At 32.1% G+C, this 18,941-nt stretch overlaps 1 protein-coding gene across 4 annotated transcripts in view; it reads right to left on the minus strand.

Moving 5' to 3' along the window:
• The window catches only part of CASK (peripheral plasma membrane protein CASK), a 683,682-nt gene that overhangs the window by 225,514 nt on the left and 439,227 nt on the right, over positions 1 to 18,941 (minus strand). The window lies entirely within an intron of this gene.

The raw sequence follows: 18,941 nt of genomic DNA on the forward strand, positions 1-18,941 counted from the left end.
ATTACCTACATAACTATAGTATCTGTTATACTAGAGACTTAAACTTTTAGAGAAACGTTTTAAATTACTTAAGATACTTATCATAAACGATCAATATAAAATCAATCTTTAATGTAATGAAATCTTTTCTAAGATTTAGTTTTCCGAAATTGTTGGGTCTAATATTTTTTATTTTCTTTTATAATAAACTATGTTATCTCACTTTTAAAATAGAGAAATAACTTGTGCTTTTGATAATTATACGAGTACATCACGTAGTTAAAAAACCAGTGGACCACTTTAAATATTTCGCGTACAGGACACAAATGACGTCAAGGAAAAAATACCATTAGCACTTGTCCCAGAAAGACAATAGCTTACACATTTTCAATTCCGAAATAAACCTCCGTCGTTGTATTATTTTTGAGCATGTCTTTAAAATTCTTAAGTGCAAATGTTTACGTAGTTTTCTTGGACATGACATCCGACCTAAATTGCAGCAATTAATTTGGAACGAGACGACAAAACGAGACAAACAAGAGACCGATACAGTCTTGTACAGGAAATACATTTGTGAGAAAATGCTGAATGTTGAGTTAAAATAAATTGTAAAATCAAAATTTTAATTCATAGATAAAGACTTGCTTGATTTAATGACAGACTTATTACATTTGGTTTCGAAAATTAGTTTACGGATTTTATTACATTTTGTATGAGTTGGGTTACTATGTAAAGCTTGTAATATCAAAATTACAAGCTCTACATAATAATCTAACCCCAAACAAAAGGAAGTAAGTCTATGATTCAATTTTTTTTAATGGGAAACCTTTTCAACAAATAATAGCTGTTCCCTCCCGAATATTGTAGCATTTATATTGTAAGCGAATTATTTTTGGTATGTGTTTACCCTTTATAGTCTATAACCGAATAGGTTGAGGAGAGAGAACTGTTTGTCTCAAGTTGATCATTTAGAATTATGTCTGTATTTTTAATTTGTTAATTTCAATAGATTCTAATAAAAAATCGTAAGGCCTTTATTTTGGATGTAAATAATTTAAAATTCGTCATTATAAGAATGACTATGATCTAGAAGCTAAAATGCATATATAGAATCTGTTTTCCTATTATTGAAAGCTCTTTTATGTTTTGCTATAGGTTTGTTAAAAGTTCTAACAGTTTAACCGATATAAGTTTTTGGGCAGTCGCCAGATTTAAGTTTGTATACACTACTGTGCAAGTGCTTGTTGTTTTGCAAGTTGTTTTTGCAAGTTGTTGTTTGTTCTAAAAGCTGGTGTTATTCCTTTTTTTTTACGTGTTTAGCTGTTTTTCTTGATATTGTTATATCTTAAATACAGCAAAGCGATGAGAAGCTTTTGCTAGACGATGATGAGGTCATATGAATATTTTACCTTTATATTACCACTCTTATGTTTCTTTCTTAACTTGGTAGATTATATCAGAGGTGAGACTATTATTTTAATAAATAAACCTGGGCAAAAACCAATTTAAAAACTGCAATACACTTCAATAATGCGAAATTTACTCAAAAGTTTAATTAAACAGTTACTTTTTCGCACCAATTTTAGGTTATATGAAAATTAAAAAAAAAGGACGCTCATTCAGTCAAATAATTAACAGCAGCTATTTCGACAAACCACCGGGACCAAAGGTCGGGATTAACTAGATTAACTACTCATACTCGTTTCAAACATCATCAGCAGCTCTGTAGTATAAAAAGAGAGTTATTGGTTTTAAAGCAATAAATTAGAGGATGTGAAAGAGCTTTGTTATATTAAAAGTTGTTTGGAATATATTCTGCATGCTTAACATTGTACAGCTACTACGGAATTGTAAATACGACAATAAATTTTTGTATAGCGTGATTGTAAAACGTAAATGCAACGAAATCATTCAATGTACAGTCCTGTAAACATTTGTAAGTTGCAGTAATATTTTATTTAAATTAAAGAAAAAAATATAAATTATAGTGATTGTTGACAACAGTTTCTAAAATCAGTCACTGTCCTCTCAGTAGCAGGTAAGATAAAAAACTAGAAACGTAGAAAAATGCGGAAAAATCAAAAACAACAGATTACAGTAAATAATGGCATAATCAAAAGATGAAAAGAATATTTCCACGACTTACTTAGGAAAAAATATTACTACTCTGGTTAATCTAGTTAACGAAAAAACTTAATAATAAAAACTGTCCTAATATTGATATCACGAAAACTAAGTGGATTATAATAAGGAACATATAATACAAATTAACTCACTCGGTGAGCGGTGAACGGTGAAATCTTTTTGAGGCAACATTCTGAACGGAGAATGTTTTAAATGTCTTGGAAGCCTGCTGAACGTCAACAGTGACTTTAACAAAGAAAATTCTTTCCATAATTGAGTCCCGTAAGGTCAATATTCTGGAAACGATATTATGCAACAAAATATATCTAAGCAGCTTCATCAAGGAATTTATAAAAAATGTAACAACAAAGAATTTGAGCTTTGGTGCTACTGTCCAAGATATTTAGAATGATAAATCGAAGGTAGGAAACCCCTTAACACAACTACAAGAAAAAACAGAATAGTTTGCCAAATACTAACAACTGCTACTTATTATTTAGGGCAAAGTAATATATGTAAAATTAAACAAAAGGAAATTAAAGGATTTAAAGAATTTGACAAATAGAAAAACAAAACCAAAAAAAATTAGGTATATAATAAAAATCGAGTAAGCCTAAATGACCTTAAATCCTTTAAGCTAAAAGAAATTTGTAGACGATTACAGTATTTAGCATTTTGCACAAATAATAAATCCTTTACCACTTATATTAATTAGCATAATTATAATCTGTTTAATATTTTGCATATTCGCTCTGGTATAAATCATTTGCACTCGCAAATTTCTATAATCTATGTTTGATTTACAATTTGTTCATTAACTATAAATACTTGACTCGCTACTAATAATTGTTTATGGATCATTACAACCTCATTTGCAGTGCTATCAGATTAATTAATACCAAGTTATTTTTGATACATCTACAATAAATCAGATACATGGTTTTTGCTATATTCGATCATATAGCAACTTTTTGTTCATTCCATAAGAACTTTTAGAAGATGTACGGCATATAGTGAGAGGTGGGAGATACCGGATAGCGCAGTTTATACTCAACGGAAAGATCGAGAGAAAAAGAGGAATTAGTAGATAGAAAGTACTATTTACAGCTCCGAAAGCTCCGTCAATGGACTGGCTTATCAGCAGATAAATTCTGATTCGCTGCGCAAGATCCAGAACCACCAATTTGGGCACAATACTCAAAGAAGAAGAACAAATAGGACAAGACGAAAAAATAGGTATACCTATATATTACGGTTAGTGTATATAAACATTACTAAAACAAAAACAAGGTTATAGAATGTCTATAAATATATTTTTGTTTTAATTATTATTAAATTTTTAATATTTTGATTTTTAATTCTTGTTCCTTAATATCCCTTATGATTGGCCTTTCTCTCTCTTCGTTTTCGTTAATATTTTTTCTTGATTTCTATCCTTATTTGATTTATATTTGGATACTTTTTCAATAACTAAAAGTTCTCCTTTCTGTGAAACTACTTCTTTTTGATCCAGACATAATTAATAGCAATTAACAGGTTATTATTAGCAACTACTAAGGTTATTTCGACAAAAATAAAGTAAAATTGATAAAAACACAATTATTATCAACCTACCACCTGAAACTTTTAAGTTAACTTTTAATAATGAAAAGAGCTGGGTATTTTAAAATTGGGTGTGACACTAAAGTGTACTTTAGTCTAAAGTGAACATTAGTTAAGGTCTAGATTAAGTTGTCGATATGAAATCGGGCTTTAATTTTTATTCTACACTTCTCAGTTTAAAATAATTTTATATAAATATAATGCCAGATTTTTACAATTCTCAGTGCAAAAATTGTATTAAAATGTGACAAACTTACTTTACTTAATCGTGTCCGGACATGTCATTTATAAAATTTCGGCCCAGTATCGGGCTACGTCGGTTCCATCTTTGTTGGCGAGCCACAAATCTTCGAGGGTACATCGATGAGGACAGTTTCTGCATGTAAGAAGATGTTCCATATTCTGTGTTTCTCCACAGTCACAGTTCACATCATCTTGGTCGATTGTTCCCCATTTTGCCATGTTTGATTTTACTGGAGCGACCCCCGTTCTTATCCGATTCATAGTTTTCCACGTTTTAAAGTCTAGGGACTGGTCGGTCCATTGAACCTGGGGAATAGGAAAATACTCAGGCGGTTCATCCTGCACTGTTCCAAGAAAGTTTTTCCTAGTTTGAGCTTTGTATAGGGCATGCCACTCGTCCGCGATCTGTTTAATTTTCTCTATGTGCTCTGCAACGCCTCTGCGTGTTGAGGGTTCTTTCTCCTTCAGTTCGTTTGGTACTTTAATAAACAGTAAAACATATTCTGCATAACCTAATACCATTTCGTTTACACGTTCTCACTTAATATCTATATAATATTGTTATGCTATTTATTTTTTTTTGTCATTTTATTCTACGATTTGATTAATTATAATGTGAATATTTTATCTAATATATGGTGATATTTTGGTGTCCTTTGCTTATCTATAATCTTTTCTATTATATTTTCATTGATTGAATTCATTCGTAAAGTTAATTAAACCAAATTATCCCAGTTATTGGATAACTAGTCCCCATTCGGATATTCCTAATTAAATAAATTCCGAAAAGCCAATTAAAACAACGACGAGCCAAGACAACCTCCGTTACCCAAATCGCTTCCCGCTACACCTTCCTTTCTTGTGTCCACAATTATGAGGCTCATATTTTTCCTATAATAGCGCTGCGTTGTGACCATTAGGCACCACCGTCTATTTGCCTGCCTCAAACTTGAACCGAGACCCTCCACTTAATATTACCACTATTAATCAGGCCCAGAACGAGCTACGATTGTTGATAACGTCGCAGAAAGAGTTTTTTGTCGGAAACGGGGGAAACCGACTACGGTTATTTATACTTAATGTGCTTCGTTTCAACAAAAATACCTTTATAAAAAAGAGTTTTCTCTAGTTCTAGTTTAAAGATCAAAAATGTTAATATTGGCTTTTATCGGCAAATTTTATCTAAAATAATTAATATCAGATGTCGCTATTTGCGTCTATACGAAGCCATGTTAGAGTTGCTTCCTAAGACAGAAAAGATTTATTTTCACATTTAGAGCGACTGAGAAAGCCGTTCTGAAAAGGCCTATTAGGCCGAAATACATATAAGCGGATGCACAGGCGCCCTGTACGTGAAATCAAATCTTAACTGTCTTTTCCTTTTTATCCAAAATTTTCTCAGTATGTTTAATTTTATCATTGACGCTTTTTATCATTGATACAATTATGACATAATCTTTAGGACACAATGTTGTATTGTTAAAGAAGTAGACGAACGGGGATCAAAAACTAGAAACTTCAATTCAAAGACAGATGTAATAATATGTACAATACTATCAACGTTTCATTTCGATTTATATACGTACTAAATAACTATATGAAAAATAAACGATAAAATGATGATTAAGCTAGAAAATTACGAAACAAAGTTAAAATTATTTATAGGTTGACTCTAGTCGAAAAAGTTAAAGCCAATAATCATTATCATTAACTAGCCTATATTTTTCCACTGCTAAACGTAGGCTTTCAGTAAAATTTCCCCCCGATTTCTATCTTAAGCTTCTTGCATCCAATTTGTGGTGATTCGCTTTAGATCATCCATTCATCTAGTTGGTGATCGTCCTCGGTTGCGATATACCTCTTGTCCTGGTCGCCATTCAAAAATCTTTCCGGTCCATCTCTCATCCGTCAATCTGGCAACATGTCCGGCCGAAGTACATTTAGCCAAGGCTATTTTTTTAACTGCATCCGTGACTCCCGCTCTACTTCTTATTTCTAGGTTTGGTACTTTATCTCTAATGGTAATACCTAACATTGATCTTTCCATTGCGTGTTGTATAACTCTTATTTTATTTAGTTCCTTTTATCAGAGTTACTGTTTCTGCACCATATGTAAGGACCGGTAAAACGCATTGGTTAAAACCTTTGTTTTTAACCAAACTTTAATATTAGACTTGAAAATGTTGCTCAATCTACCAAATCTACCAAAGGCAGCACATGTGAGACCTATTCTTCTTTGTATTTCAGTTGTCTTATTATCTCGGCCTAAGCGAATCTCATGTCCTACAGTACTTTCAACCAACTTACACCTCTAAACGATTAACAGAATTCGCAGAAAACCTTGTAAGTAAAAATCGCGGTAAACTGCACTGGTGTTTTCCATAATGTTTAACCCTGCTAAATTTTAGGTATAAAATAAATACATATATGTGTCATTAACCCGTTGTTCATAGTTTTGCATATTTTGTTACATTTTTTTTTTAAATAGCATTCTCGCACAATGTTATTTATTGTAAATTTCTTTCACCTACTCGTTTAATAATTTTTTTCTGAAACAAATACTACCGTGCTAAGGATAATTTATATTCAAAGAAGGTATACAAAGTACTAAATTATTACTCTTAATTTTTGTTAAAAAATACTTCGGAGTAAACTAAAACATTTTGTCAATTTAAATAGTGGTGGTTAGATTGACCATGTCTGTTAGAGTGTACCGTTTTTGAAACGTCTGCGATTACGGGTTAAAGTTCGGGTTTTTGGTAAATATATTTAACTTTTTATTTACAAATAAAAATACTTGTACTAAAAATAAAATAATTGTGGGAAACATTTTAATTTGTTTCTGTTTGGTTTCCAAAGCATTTCTTAACTTTTTATCAAACATAATTAAATTACAATCGGCATTGTTTACAAGCCGTTTTGTTATTATCTTCATAAACAGTTTGTAAGTATGGGGGAGCAAACTAATAGGTCTGTAGTTCTTTATTGTTCTATAGTCCATCTTCGGCAGGCAATTTATTGTTTTTTATCTCCGAGAGAACTCTTGTTATTTCGTCCGTTATGATATATGGGATGTCTACATTTTGGACAATTCGCATTTGACTTTCTTTAAGATCTGGAGGTTCTTCTCATTTATAGAATTATTACTAAAAATCTTGAGTAACATTTAAAATATATTTTTAATTTGTTTTTTAAGTGTTGCAAAAATAATCTGTGTCTTTGTCTTTCAATTCTCTTCTATTGTTTATAAGATTTTTAGTAGCTTCGGTGAGTTTATCCTCCTTGTTTTTTACTTTTTCCCTGCATTTTCTATGAGCATTCGATTGCCGCTTATTGGAATGCCTCTCTGTTAACATTGCTCAGCTCTATCTTCTAATGTTGATGTGACAATAGTGACACTCTCACACCTCTCACACCTCTCACTCCCAACAGTGACAATATTTTTTCTGTTTGTGATTATAAAATTTCGTTTTTCGTTATTCCATCGGGACTAGACTATATCCACTTACGTTGTTGGTTCTCCTCTATTATTTCGCGAACCGTATCCACATGAGCCCATAGTCACTTCTGCGTTATCTTCTTTAAATCCAAGTTTAGCGTTAAAATCGCTCATTAAGATTAGCTGATTCTTCATTCCTAGGGCTCGTCGTGGGTGCCTATACTTGGATAATTTTAATGAAGCGCCTCTCGTTCAGTTTTAATATGAGGTACACAAGTCTTGAGGTTACACTCTCTATTTTTATAATTATATCTCGGTATTTCTTATGCACGAAAAAAACTACGCCTCCAACTGAATAATCGTTTTCTCCAATGGAATGCAGCAGATGCCCTGATTTTATTATAAACTAATTATAGACGACCAAAATTTTAGAGCACACTTTTAAAATTATTTTAAAATAGTTATTGGGAACAACTACTTCAGTTTGTAGTTTTAAAGCAAAACCTACTTGTGAGATAAGATGCCAATATGTATTCACTAGAAAATAGATGAGTAAATAGGTAAATTGGGACTACTAAAAAAATTATTGATATTATAAGAATCATAAAAAGGTTTTACAAAAAAGTTATTCTAAATTAGAGAGTAAAAACTAATCCCTCCAAAGAACGGAGAAGTGTCAAGCTAAAAAGGCCTGCGTCATATATATTTGTCCAGAACTTTATTATTTACATTTTGCCATTTGATTAATATGAGCGATTGATCACTTAACAACTGGGTTTCCCTTCAATGATGCAATGTTTTTCTCTAATGCTACACCATTACCGAATCGGAAAAGATATCATTGCTCTTAACACAGACCCCATAAAAGTAATGCCTTGATCATTATTTGTTGTCAGCAATAAACGACCGAGTCTTTAAACGACGCCATTTTCCACGGCTTTGATATTTAATTAACAATTTGGAGGTACAAAACTTTAGTTTCGTTATCGCGACGCGGCGTCCCTTTGAGATAAATTTTGTTAATTTAAATCAGCGCCGTATCCCAAATATCATTAAATATTTAAATTTGTTTTAGACTAAAAATTAGTTTGACAGGAAAATAAACAGCTCGTGTATGAGGTATTAAAACGCGAATATGAAAATCAAACAAAAAAATTAAGAGAATATAATAATATGAACATTTTATATAGAACAGAAAACCTTGATAAACTAAAGCGTAAAGTCTATAAAATGGTACTGCAAGTATTTAGAGGTTTATTCATGAAATGACTTTATGATTTAACGATAATTCACTCGAGTAAATGAAATTAATTAGAAGTTAAGAGGCTTTAGCTTAGATAAAATAAGTTAAAATAAACAAAGACTATGGCAATTGAATCCATTTCAACTAAAATCGAAGATCAAAAGGCAATGAAGATGGGAAATCAGCAAAAGAAGGATAAAGATTTGTTATAAAATAAATAATAAATGTAGCTATAAAATTTAGATAAATCAATATCATATGAAAATATCGTCGTCTGTATGCAATAAAGGCTTAACTCAAAAATCGACAAAATTGAGTTAACATCACCAGAGGGCTCGAAAAAGAATTATTTATGACCTGCAAAACTGGGGTCACTAGTATAGCTAAACTAGTAGTCACTAGTATAGTAACTGTAAATTATTTTAAAATTTCTTCTATAACTCATAATTATTTTTTTGTCAGGCATACTGAAAATGAGGGTGACAGCCACCACTCTTTAATATAAAGAAATATCACTAAAGCTTTAAAAGGAGGGCCTATTTATCTACCTCATTACGCTATACTAATCCGAACTGCTCGTTGCAAACAATCATTTGAATTACACGAATTACGTCATAATGATTTTTTTACATTTACCTGAAAAAGGTAAATAATAAAATAGCGACTATTTTCAGTGAATATATCCAAGAAAATACTTGCAATACTTTGCACAAGAGGAGTATAGATCAGTTGATACCACCAAGACAAAACAAAAAAAGGTTTAGAAAGCATGGATATTATAGATATAGAAAAGGCTTACACTGATAGCCTGCTAATAAATGAAAAGAAAAAAAAGACCTTACTAGCCTTTGTGAATAGTGTTTCACTAATTCAGCTGATTTGTACGGACATTTTAATATATACTTTATTTATTTCGTTTTTCTTATAGTTGATAATAAACACATTTTCCCATTCAAGTAACTTGTAGTATTCTTTATTGAAGATTTATTTCAGTTGATATGAATAACAAAAAAATGCCAGTTTTGTTTTTGCCTTAATTAGTCTTGAAAGACAACATTTTGATGTGCAAAAGTGACACAACTCAAAATAAGGGTTGAATTTAAAAGTCTGTGTCAAAATTTACTAAAGGCTACCTAACCCTCTCTCAAATAAACCAAATTTTTTTTTTAAATCCCAATCCATGTAGTAAAACAAATAAGAGAGTTTCTATGTTGTGCCACTATTGCATACAGGCGATGATATGATCCCTCCGTAAATAAAGCATTTTTACAAACTAATTTTATGAAATCTAGTGTTAAGGTCCGAATTCAGTATTTTCCAGAAAATCGATAAAACGAAAGACAGTTCTTTTCAATTGCACAAAAAGGAGAAAATAAATTGAACGGGTATTACATCGTTTCCAGAAAATGGATCGGTTTTATTGTTAAGATGCAGCAGTGACCTCGTACGTAATACGGGGTATAACGTAGTTGAAAACATCTGGATATTGGGTCGCTTGATATGTTTCGACTAATCGAAGATAAATAAAAATGTGGGTCCGGCACGGAAAACAAGACGATGGAGCCATGACAGAATTTTAAATATATTAAATGATGGAGAGAAGAAACATGTAATATTTATTTTATTTAAGCAATCGCATTAATCAGGTGATCAATGGCCACAAATTAGTTCGAATTAAATTACACCAAGTTTTTTATTTTATTAAATTTTGTAGTGCATATTAGTATTCGTTAAGTCAATTATAATGTTGGTACAATAAACTTACAGTTGAGTCCAAAAACAGTGGTAATGTTTTTGGATGTTAGTTAACACTTTGGATGTTGTACAAAGGACATTTGAGGTAGTATATTCTCAAAGCAGCGAAAATTATTTCCAGATCTTGCCCAAAATTAAAAGAAATATGATTTTGGGAAAATAGGGAAGTCACTACCGCAGATATCCAACGACCTATTTTATCCCAAATGTTAATCACACTGCAAAATCTTCAAAAAAATTATCTCAAAATGAAAACAGTAGATGTTTTAATTGCAAAAAAAGCATATGTGCAGATTTCGATCCCAGGTTAGGACAAAATAACAAAAGAATAAGGTTAAAAGATCGCCTAGATCGACATACAGAAGCCCATCACATATTCCCACTAGAAAAGAAAGAAAAGAAAAAAAGAAAATTTGAAAGAAAAATTGGAAAAAGTCTACGAATTTCATAAAGCCAAGGCCAGGCTCAACATGCATCTTACCAGAAAAACTTTCAACAGTAAGTTTATACAAACCCAAACGTACGAAAGGACCGAAATTTAATTCATATTGAAAGATTAGCTACTTACCATGGAACATATCCACCCTGTTAGCTTCAGTCGGTCCTTAATAGACCAGTTATTCGAGGCGAATAACTATAAAGGAAGGTCACGAGAGTTATGTAAGATTCATTCCAAACAGAAAAGTCCTTACAAGTTCCATAACGAAAAAGAAGAAGTATTAAAAATCTATAATGTTCTAGATGTCATCGAAATATCTCGATATATCCCAGAAAATAGAAAGGTGACAATTCAAGTGGCAGTAGTAATTGAGTGTGTGAATAGTTTATTCGTTTAGAGTTGATAACAAGAAGTATTGTAATATTTCCTGCCGTTTTCACTAAATGTAATTTTAAAGAAGTGGAACCTTATGTTGCAAGTTCCACATTATGAGTTTTCGCACTTTTTAATTAAATAATTATATGTTTAACTTGTGTGACCAAGTCTGAGACGAGTTATGAATATGTCTTGTCTTCTCAAAGTAAGTAAAAAGTTACAAATTTCGCAATTTGTCGTGTTTCTGCGTCTGATTCACTTCGTATTTTTTGCCACGCTCCCATTATCTGTTATTTAATAAACACCTTAATGTTACTTCATATCGACATTTCAAAAATTTCAGAAGTATCAAACTGTAGCATTTTTCATTTAATCGATGATTTGATGTGAGCTTAATAACACTTTGGTTCTCGATTTGAGAGTATACTTTGTCATTTTTCGAGTTTTACATGTTATTTCTAATTATTTGGTAATGATCTCTGTTGTAAGTATAGAGCTTACCTCATATTGTTAATGAGAAATAGTTATTGTCAGCTATCTCTAGGAAGAAGTTGTTAAATCTCACCTTCTAGGATCCGTCATTAGTAGTGATAAATTTGGTTGTTCTATCATTCCTTTTTTAACAAAGGTCTTTTAAATATAAAATTCCAAGACCGATTGTAAATTTTCAAAACGCAAATACTAAAAACAAATCCAAAAAGATGCACATTCCTGTACCAGAGATGTAGTCGACACGAACGCTCTACAATACTGAGTAAAATGGTAGTTAGTGATGTAAAAACAATATTTAAAATTTTAACAACTGTCAAAGAGAAATATAATTGTACATTTCCTTTAAAAAGATTTTTTCATCAGTTCTGGACGACCCAATCTGGAAGAAACACCTAAGACAATACACAAAAAGAAGAATCTATAAAGCAGCAATTAGACGTATGTTAATATACACGGCGGAGACAAGACCTGACACATCTAAAACGAGATAACTACTAGAAACAAAAGAGATCAAAATACTTCAACGAATATCAGGCAAAAGTCTATTAGACAGAGAGAGAAGCGAAAACATAAGAAGAGCATGCAATATAGAAGACATAAATGGATGAGTGACAAAACGGAAACAAGAGTGGAACGAACACATTCGAAGAATGGCAGAGGATAGGATAGTACGAAAAGCACGAGATAAGTCACCAAATGGACGAAGAAACAGGCTTTAAAGCGTACATACAAAAAGAAAGAAGAAGGAGACGAAGTAAATTGATATATTGCTGATACCTGAATGTTACTAAATTATAAATAAAAAAAACGATTGAAGAAGACGATTGTGGATTTATTATTGATCAGCTGCATTGATTTAGCTTTTAGAAACTATGAAAATGATATATAATTATCTCAATTTTAAAAATTTAAAAACTAAAATTCTTTTTACTACTAGACTAAGAGATTTCGTCTTCTCTTCGCATATTTAAAAAGCTAGCAACACTATCAACATCTTATGTAACTATAAAATAGTAAGAATGGTAATAATACTCATCTAAATATTGTTGCGAAGTAATTCTCCAGTTTCCTACTTACACATTATTAAAGACTTACAACTCTCCGGCTCGTTTCAGCTTAAATCGAGAGCCCCGACTTAATATTACCGCCATTAATCAGGAAACGGTCTACCATATCGATCTACCATTTTTTTTGTGAACAGATATGCTTTGAGTCCTTTAGTCGAATGAAAGCAAGAAAAGAAAATTAGGAAATGTAATATCCCTAACGGCCTTTATGGCGAAAATTGAGAGATTTTTTTATACACACTAGGAAGAAGTTGACAAGGCGATTTTTTTTAACAAATCGTATAAAAATCGTCGCAAACGTCACCACTTTACTGCAAACGCTTAATTAATTTTTTTGACTATACAAGAAATCTTCGCCAAAAAATATCACAACAAAAGACATTATTTAATACAAGAAATCATTAGATATTTTTTATTAAATCTAATTTTTGTCTAAATAAATACTTCTTATTTATATTTTCCAATTTTCTTTATTTCTTATATCTTTATTTTTTACTCTGTTTACGTTATTTGAAACTGAAATTAAGTAGACATACTCGTGATGGAGCTGGTCTCAAGCTCGAATAAATTATAGACAAGTAACACCTCTTTAATAACCAGGGTTCAGCTATGGACGGACCCCTTGTCTAGATTTACAGTTGAAAACTACAACGGAGATGAAGGCTGGTGAGAAGAACATTCGAAATCGTTAACCGAAATAATTCCATAAGTATTGATCAACAGCTATGGGTGGAAGAAACAACACATGGTAGGGAATTTCATTGCCCTGGAGCTAAAAAACTGACTCCGAAGACGGAAGAGCTAGGTTAGTCAACGGCATTAAATGTGAACCACATTAAAGATCCTTAAGGAATTTTCAGGACACCACAATAGCTGAAATGCACCCCTTAAGGGGGGAGGGTGCTAAGAATCCTTCGGTCAGCCAAATTATATGTACTACATACATTTTAAATCCGAATCTACTGAAGAATAAATAGAAAATGTCTACCAGATTCTAGAAAACTGAAAAAAATATAAACTAGCTATTATCATTCACGATTTTAACGTAAAAATAGGTCAAGATACAGACGAAAATGTTGTGGGGACATAAGGTCTTGGCACAAGAAACAAAAAAGGAGAAAGACTGATTCAATTATGCCAAGGGGCGGATATTCTTGTAACGAATCATTTTTTCAAATTAAATCCAAGAAGGCTTTATACATGAAAAGCTCCTGGTGAAAAAAGAAAAAAGGAAAGCGCCCGCAGGGAAAACCATAAAAAACCAAATTAATGGGATTCTGTCTTATCCCATTGCCAGATTCAATAGGGTCAGTTAGTTCTTGTTTTACTTTCACTTTTATTGTGTTGTTCTGGTAGATATTTTCGATCGCTTTGACCATTCCCAGAGCTATCTCTCTTGCGTACAATAAGTGGACAATGTCCTTTAATTTGACCTGGTCAAATGCCTTCTTAAGATCCACGACACATAGATATGAAGGTTTATTGTATTGCACTTGCCTCATTATAAATATAGCGTCGGTACAGGATATTCCCGACCTAAAACATTGTTGTTCATCTGTTAGTGCTATAATTTTCATTCAGTTTGTTTGTTCTCACTTTGGTTGTTAACTTTAGTGTTGTGTTTAATAAATTAATTCCTCTGTAATTTTCAGGGTTCGATTTATCTCCAATTTTGAAAAGAGTTATTAGGATGCTTCATCTTCACTCTTACGGAAATCTGTTTTATTCTATTATCTTTTGAATTAGTTTTATTCTAGATTAGATCAAGAGATGGTACTAGAGTAAATGGACAAGTTATAAAAACTATTAGATAGGCAGACGATACCGTATCGCTGGAAGATAGTGCGCAGAAGCTCCAAAGAATGATGGATAAATACAGATAAATTGTAAGAAGACAAAAATAATGACCACTAGTAAGTAACACCATCATAAACGCCCCCATTACAATAAACGATATATTTATTGTTAAAAAAAGTGAAGAAAATATGCTACCTGGGCTACAATATTAAGGATACTTGAAATAATACCTACGAAATAAAAACTCAGAGGATCTTTTATCGGTCTTCACAAAAGATGCCATAAAATGGTTAAAGGCATTTGAAATGTGGTGCTAAGGGCGTTTGTTAAGAGTTTCATATATACACCACATAACTTACATAACTATTCTCACCAAAATCACAAGAAGATAGGCACCTTTAAAAGAAAAGTTGTTTCTTCTTCTTCTTCTTTTATGTACGCTTTAGAGCCCGTTTCTTCTTCAAAATCAGCCTAATAAATGGTTTAAGTTATCGCACCTTTTTTTTCTTGGCCTGCCAATACCTTTTCGTCCATTTGATGACTTATCTCGTACTATGCGTATTATCCTATCATCTGCCATTCTACTAATGTGTTCGTTCCACTCCTGTTTCCGTTTTGTCTCCCATCCATTTATGTCTTGTATATTGCATGCTCTTCTTATGTTCCGCTTCTCTCCCTATCCAATAGACTTTTCCCTGATATTCGTCGAAGTATTTTCATCTCTGTTGTTTCTAGTAGTCGTCTCCTTTTAAATGTGTCAGCTCTTGTCTCCGCCGTGTATGTTAATAGGTCTAATTGCTGTTTTATAGATTCTTGTTTTTGTGTCTTGTCTTAGGTGTTTGTTCTTCCAGATTGTGTCATTAAGAGATCCCGCCGCTTTACTTGCTTCTAAACTTTGTTGTCGCACTTCTTCTTCTACATCTCCGTAACAAGTTATATCTATTCCCAGATATCTAACTCGCTTTTTGCTTTATTATTTTCCCATCAATATCGATTTTACATCGTAGTGGGTATTTAGAAGTTGTCATACATTTGGTTTTTTCTGCTGATATTATCATATTGTATTGTCTGACTCCACTTTTTACTGGTATAGTCCACTGTGTTAGTTTTCCATTTATCTTTGCTGAATTGGATTATGTAAGAGGATGTGTCCGATGGTTTCTATAATATTGATTGGTATGTTTCTTTTATACAGTAGGTATAAGACGTCTTTGACTTGAAAGCGATCGAAAGCCTTTGTCAGGTCTATAAAACATAGATATGCTGGTTTATTTTACTAGATGGCCTTTTCTGTGATTTATCTTAGTACAAATTCGGCGTTTACGCACGATCTTCCGGATCTGAATCCTTGTTGTTCATCTAATAAAGTTGTTAGTTTATCGATTTTGTTAGTTAGAATTTTTGTAGTAAGCTTAAGTTCGGTGTTTAGTAGATTTATACCTCTATAATTGTTGGGGTCTTCTTTATCTCCTTTCTTGAACATTGGTCTCATTATGCTGTTTCTCCATGCGCCTGGTATCTTGCAGTATAATATTAGTTTTCGTATAAGTATTGTCATCTCTGGGGTTATGCTTTCTTCTCCGTGTTTCAGAAGATCGTTGTTTATTCGGTCTGGTCCTGGTAACTTTCTACCTTTGAGTAAATTTATGGCTATCTCTACTTCCTGAAAACTGATTTCCATTTCGTTTCTAATTCAGGCACGTTATTGTGTTGATTATTTTCCCTTCCTTTAAATAGTTCCCTCAGGTATATTTCCCAGTCGTTTAGTGGTTTGGTACTGTATTCCTTCAATTCTGCCATTTCTTTTCGTTGGTTTCTTATGAATCTCCATATTTGTTTTTGTGTACCGTAGAAGTCGTTTTTCATTTTTTCTTGAAAACTGTTCCCAGTGTTCATTTTTTGTTCTTCTTAGCAACTGCTTTGTTTCATTTCGTATTCTTCTATACGTGTCTCGGGATTCTGGAGTATTTGATGGTTTGTACTTCGTGTAGGTCTCTCGTTTCTCTTTACATTTCTCTTTTATTTCTTTTCGAACCATGGTGTATTGTTGTTGTTTTTTTTTTGTTCAGTATGACTTCGATGAAATGTGTTTCACAGTTTTTCTTCAGTGAAGGAAAACTGTGTTTTCCTAGAGCGTATGTTGCTGATTCTTTAATGTTGCTGTTAATTTTCTGCCAGCTCACATTTATATCTTCGATGTCATCGATTTGTTTTAGCTCTATCTTCTCAGCTAGCCTCGTTTGGTACATTTATCTTGTACAGTCGTTCCACAGTACATAGAATTTTTCCTCGGTGATTTGCTCAAGAAAATGTTTTGCTGGTACTAGTTTGTACTCACTCCCTGCGTCTTCACTCCTCATATATCGGATATCTAGAATCTGTTTTTGGGTGGATTTTTCTATTAGAGACTATAAAATCAAGCATAGATTTTGTGTCCCCTGGAGTTTTCAAATGTATATTTATACTGGAGCTTATGGTCGAAAAATTTAATGTTAATTCTCAGTTCGTTAAAAGCACAGATATTAGCCATGAGTTCTACATTTGCGTTGACATGGTTTTCATTAAATCTTTATTTTACTCCTGGAACTATTTCAATTTCGATTCGTGCATTAAAGTCACCCATAACAATTAAGGGTTCTTCATGAAGTATTTCATCCAGGATGGTTTGCAATTGTTCGTAGAATGCCTCTTGTTCTTTCTTAGGTGAAAAAGTGTTTAATTATGACAATCATTATTTTATTAAGAGAGAATTAGAATTATTAGAAATCGTATAAAATATTAAATGTGCAAAATAAACAACTCATGGCAACAATTTCATAATTTTTATTAGAGTGTTCTATCCAGACTTATATAAAATATTTTCTTTAAGAATAATAATTGTGCGTTAAATAAATTAATTATTTGTTGGTATTTCGCATCATTTATTTATAATAAATTATGTTTAATTAAAAAATTAATAAATGCTGAATAATCTTTTGTGTCATTACTGACAAAAATATGGGTCCATGAGCCGCTTTACATCAATCTATTTAAATTTAATATAGTCAACATTTTACGAATTATAATTTCTTTTTCGAATTCTATCGCATTGTTGATTCTCCCTTTTTAAAAAGACGAATTACGGTACAAATAAGAGATGTTTAAATTTGAAATTGAAATTTTTTTTGAAGTAGGCCACGGGGCTGGAAAGAATGTATTCCAGTGACGACGCTCAAAAAATTCATGGAGAACGATTCGGGATAAAACGTTGGAAACATTTGGAATTCAAGGTGAGCCGAGCTCACGACTAGCGGGTCATATTAAAATAAATTTAAATTTGTCACTGTGAAGCAAAGGTAATGGAATGCTAAGAGAATGTTTTGCTTTACGGAAGTTATCATCAGAGGTTTGTTTATTAAATGCGATGTAGGGTACAGCCATATATTTAAGTAATGGAATATTGAATTTTAGATGATGTAATTTTTATTCTTTGTTAATTAAACAAGTAAGTTTAAAAAGCTTGTTATTGTTAGATACTTTGGTATTTTAAGCGTCTAATACACTCTTCAGGTAGGGATGTACGGAGTGAGTAGCACATCCACAAGCCCTGATTTTATTATTTATTATTTTTTTCCTAACAGAGGATCTATCCATCACTTCACTAGAGACATAGGTTTAAAGAAAAAACAGTGGTACAGTGATTCTAGTAGAATTGAAAATGTTGTATAACGGTCATCCTCGTTTACGTAAATGAACTGGAATTTTACTGTGACTACTATTTCGTAAAAAGCCATATTTAATATGAGCTGATTTAGAAATCTCTTCCAAAGTACAAATATAAAAGTTCAACTTAAAAGGTTTTGCTAATAACTTTTTTTGTCACACTTTAGTACAACTTTTGAACTGATAATTGTAAAAAATCCGTTATGGGAAGTGTATAAAATAAAAATTAAAGCCCGATTTCATAATGACAACATAAACTGAATCTAAACTAATGTTCATTTTAGACTAAAGTACACTTTAGGGTCACATTAGTTCTAGTTCTAACGTATAGAGCAAAATCATTGACCCTTGCCAGAAAGGGTCATCAAGAGCATCCAGCACAACTAGATTCAAGGTGGACAAGATCGGATGTAATGAAATTATTTACGGGAGAGAAATATCTTTAGTTCTGAACAATCTTGTGTGGATCCTGGTCTGCTCTAAAATTAATTATGTTCGGTTTCTGGCAACCTGTTGCAATTTGGCTCATTAAAGAGTTGCTATAATTCGAAGTTATATCTTTTGCGCCACTGTCCTTGGTTGTTTAAATAACCAAATATTTTGCGGAGCTGTCCCATGTGTTAGGACTGGCGTCAGCAGTGTTTTCTATATAATAATTTTAGTTCTTCTTTTGATTTTTCTCGA

This window comes from Diabrotica undecimpunctata, chromosome 2 (assembly GCF_040954645.1).
Source record: "Diabrotica undecimpunctata isolate CICGRU chromosome 2, icDiaUnde3, whole genome shotgun sequence".
Classification (NCBI taxonomy): domain Eukaryota; kingdom Metazoa; phylum Arthropoda; class Insecta; order Coleoptera; family Chrysomelidae; genus Diabrotica; species Diabrotica undecimpunctata.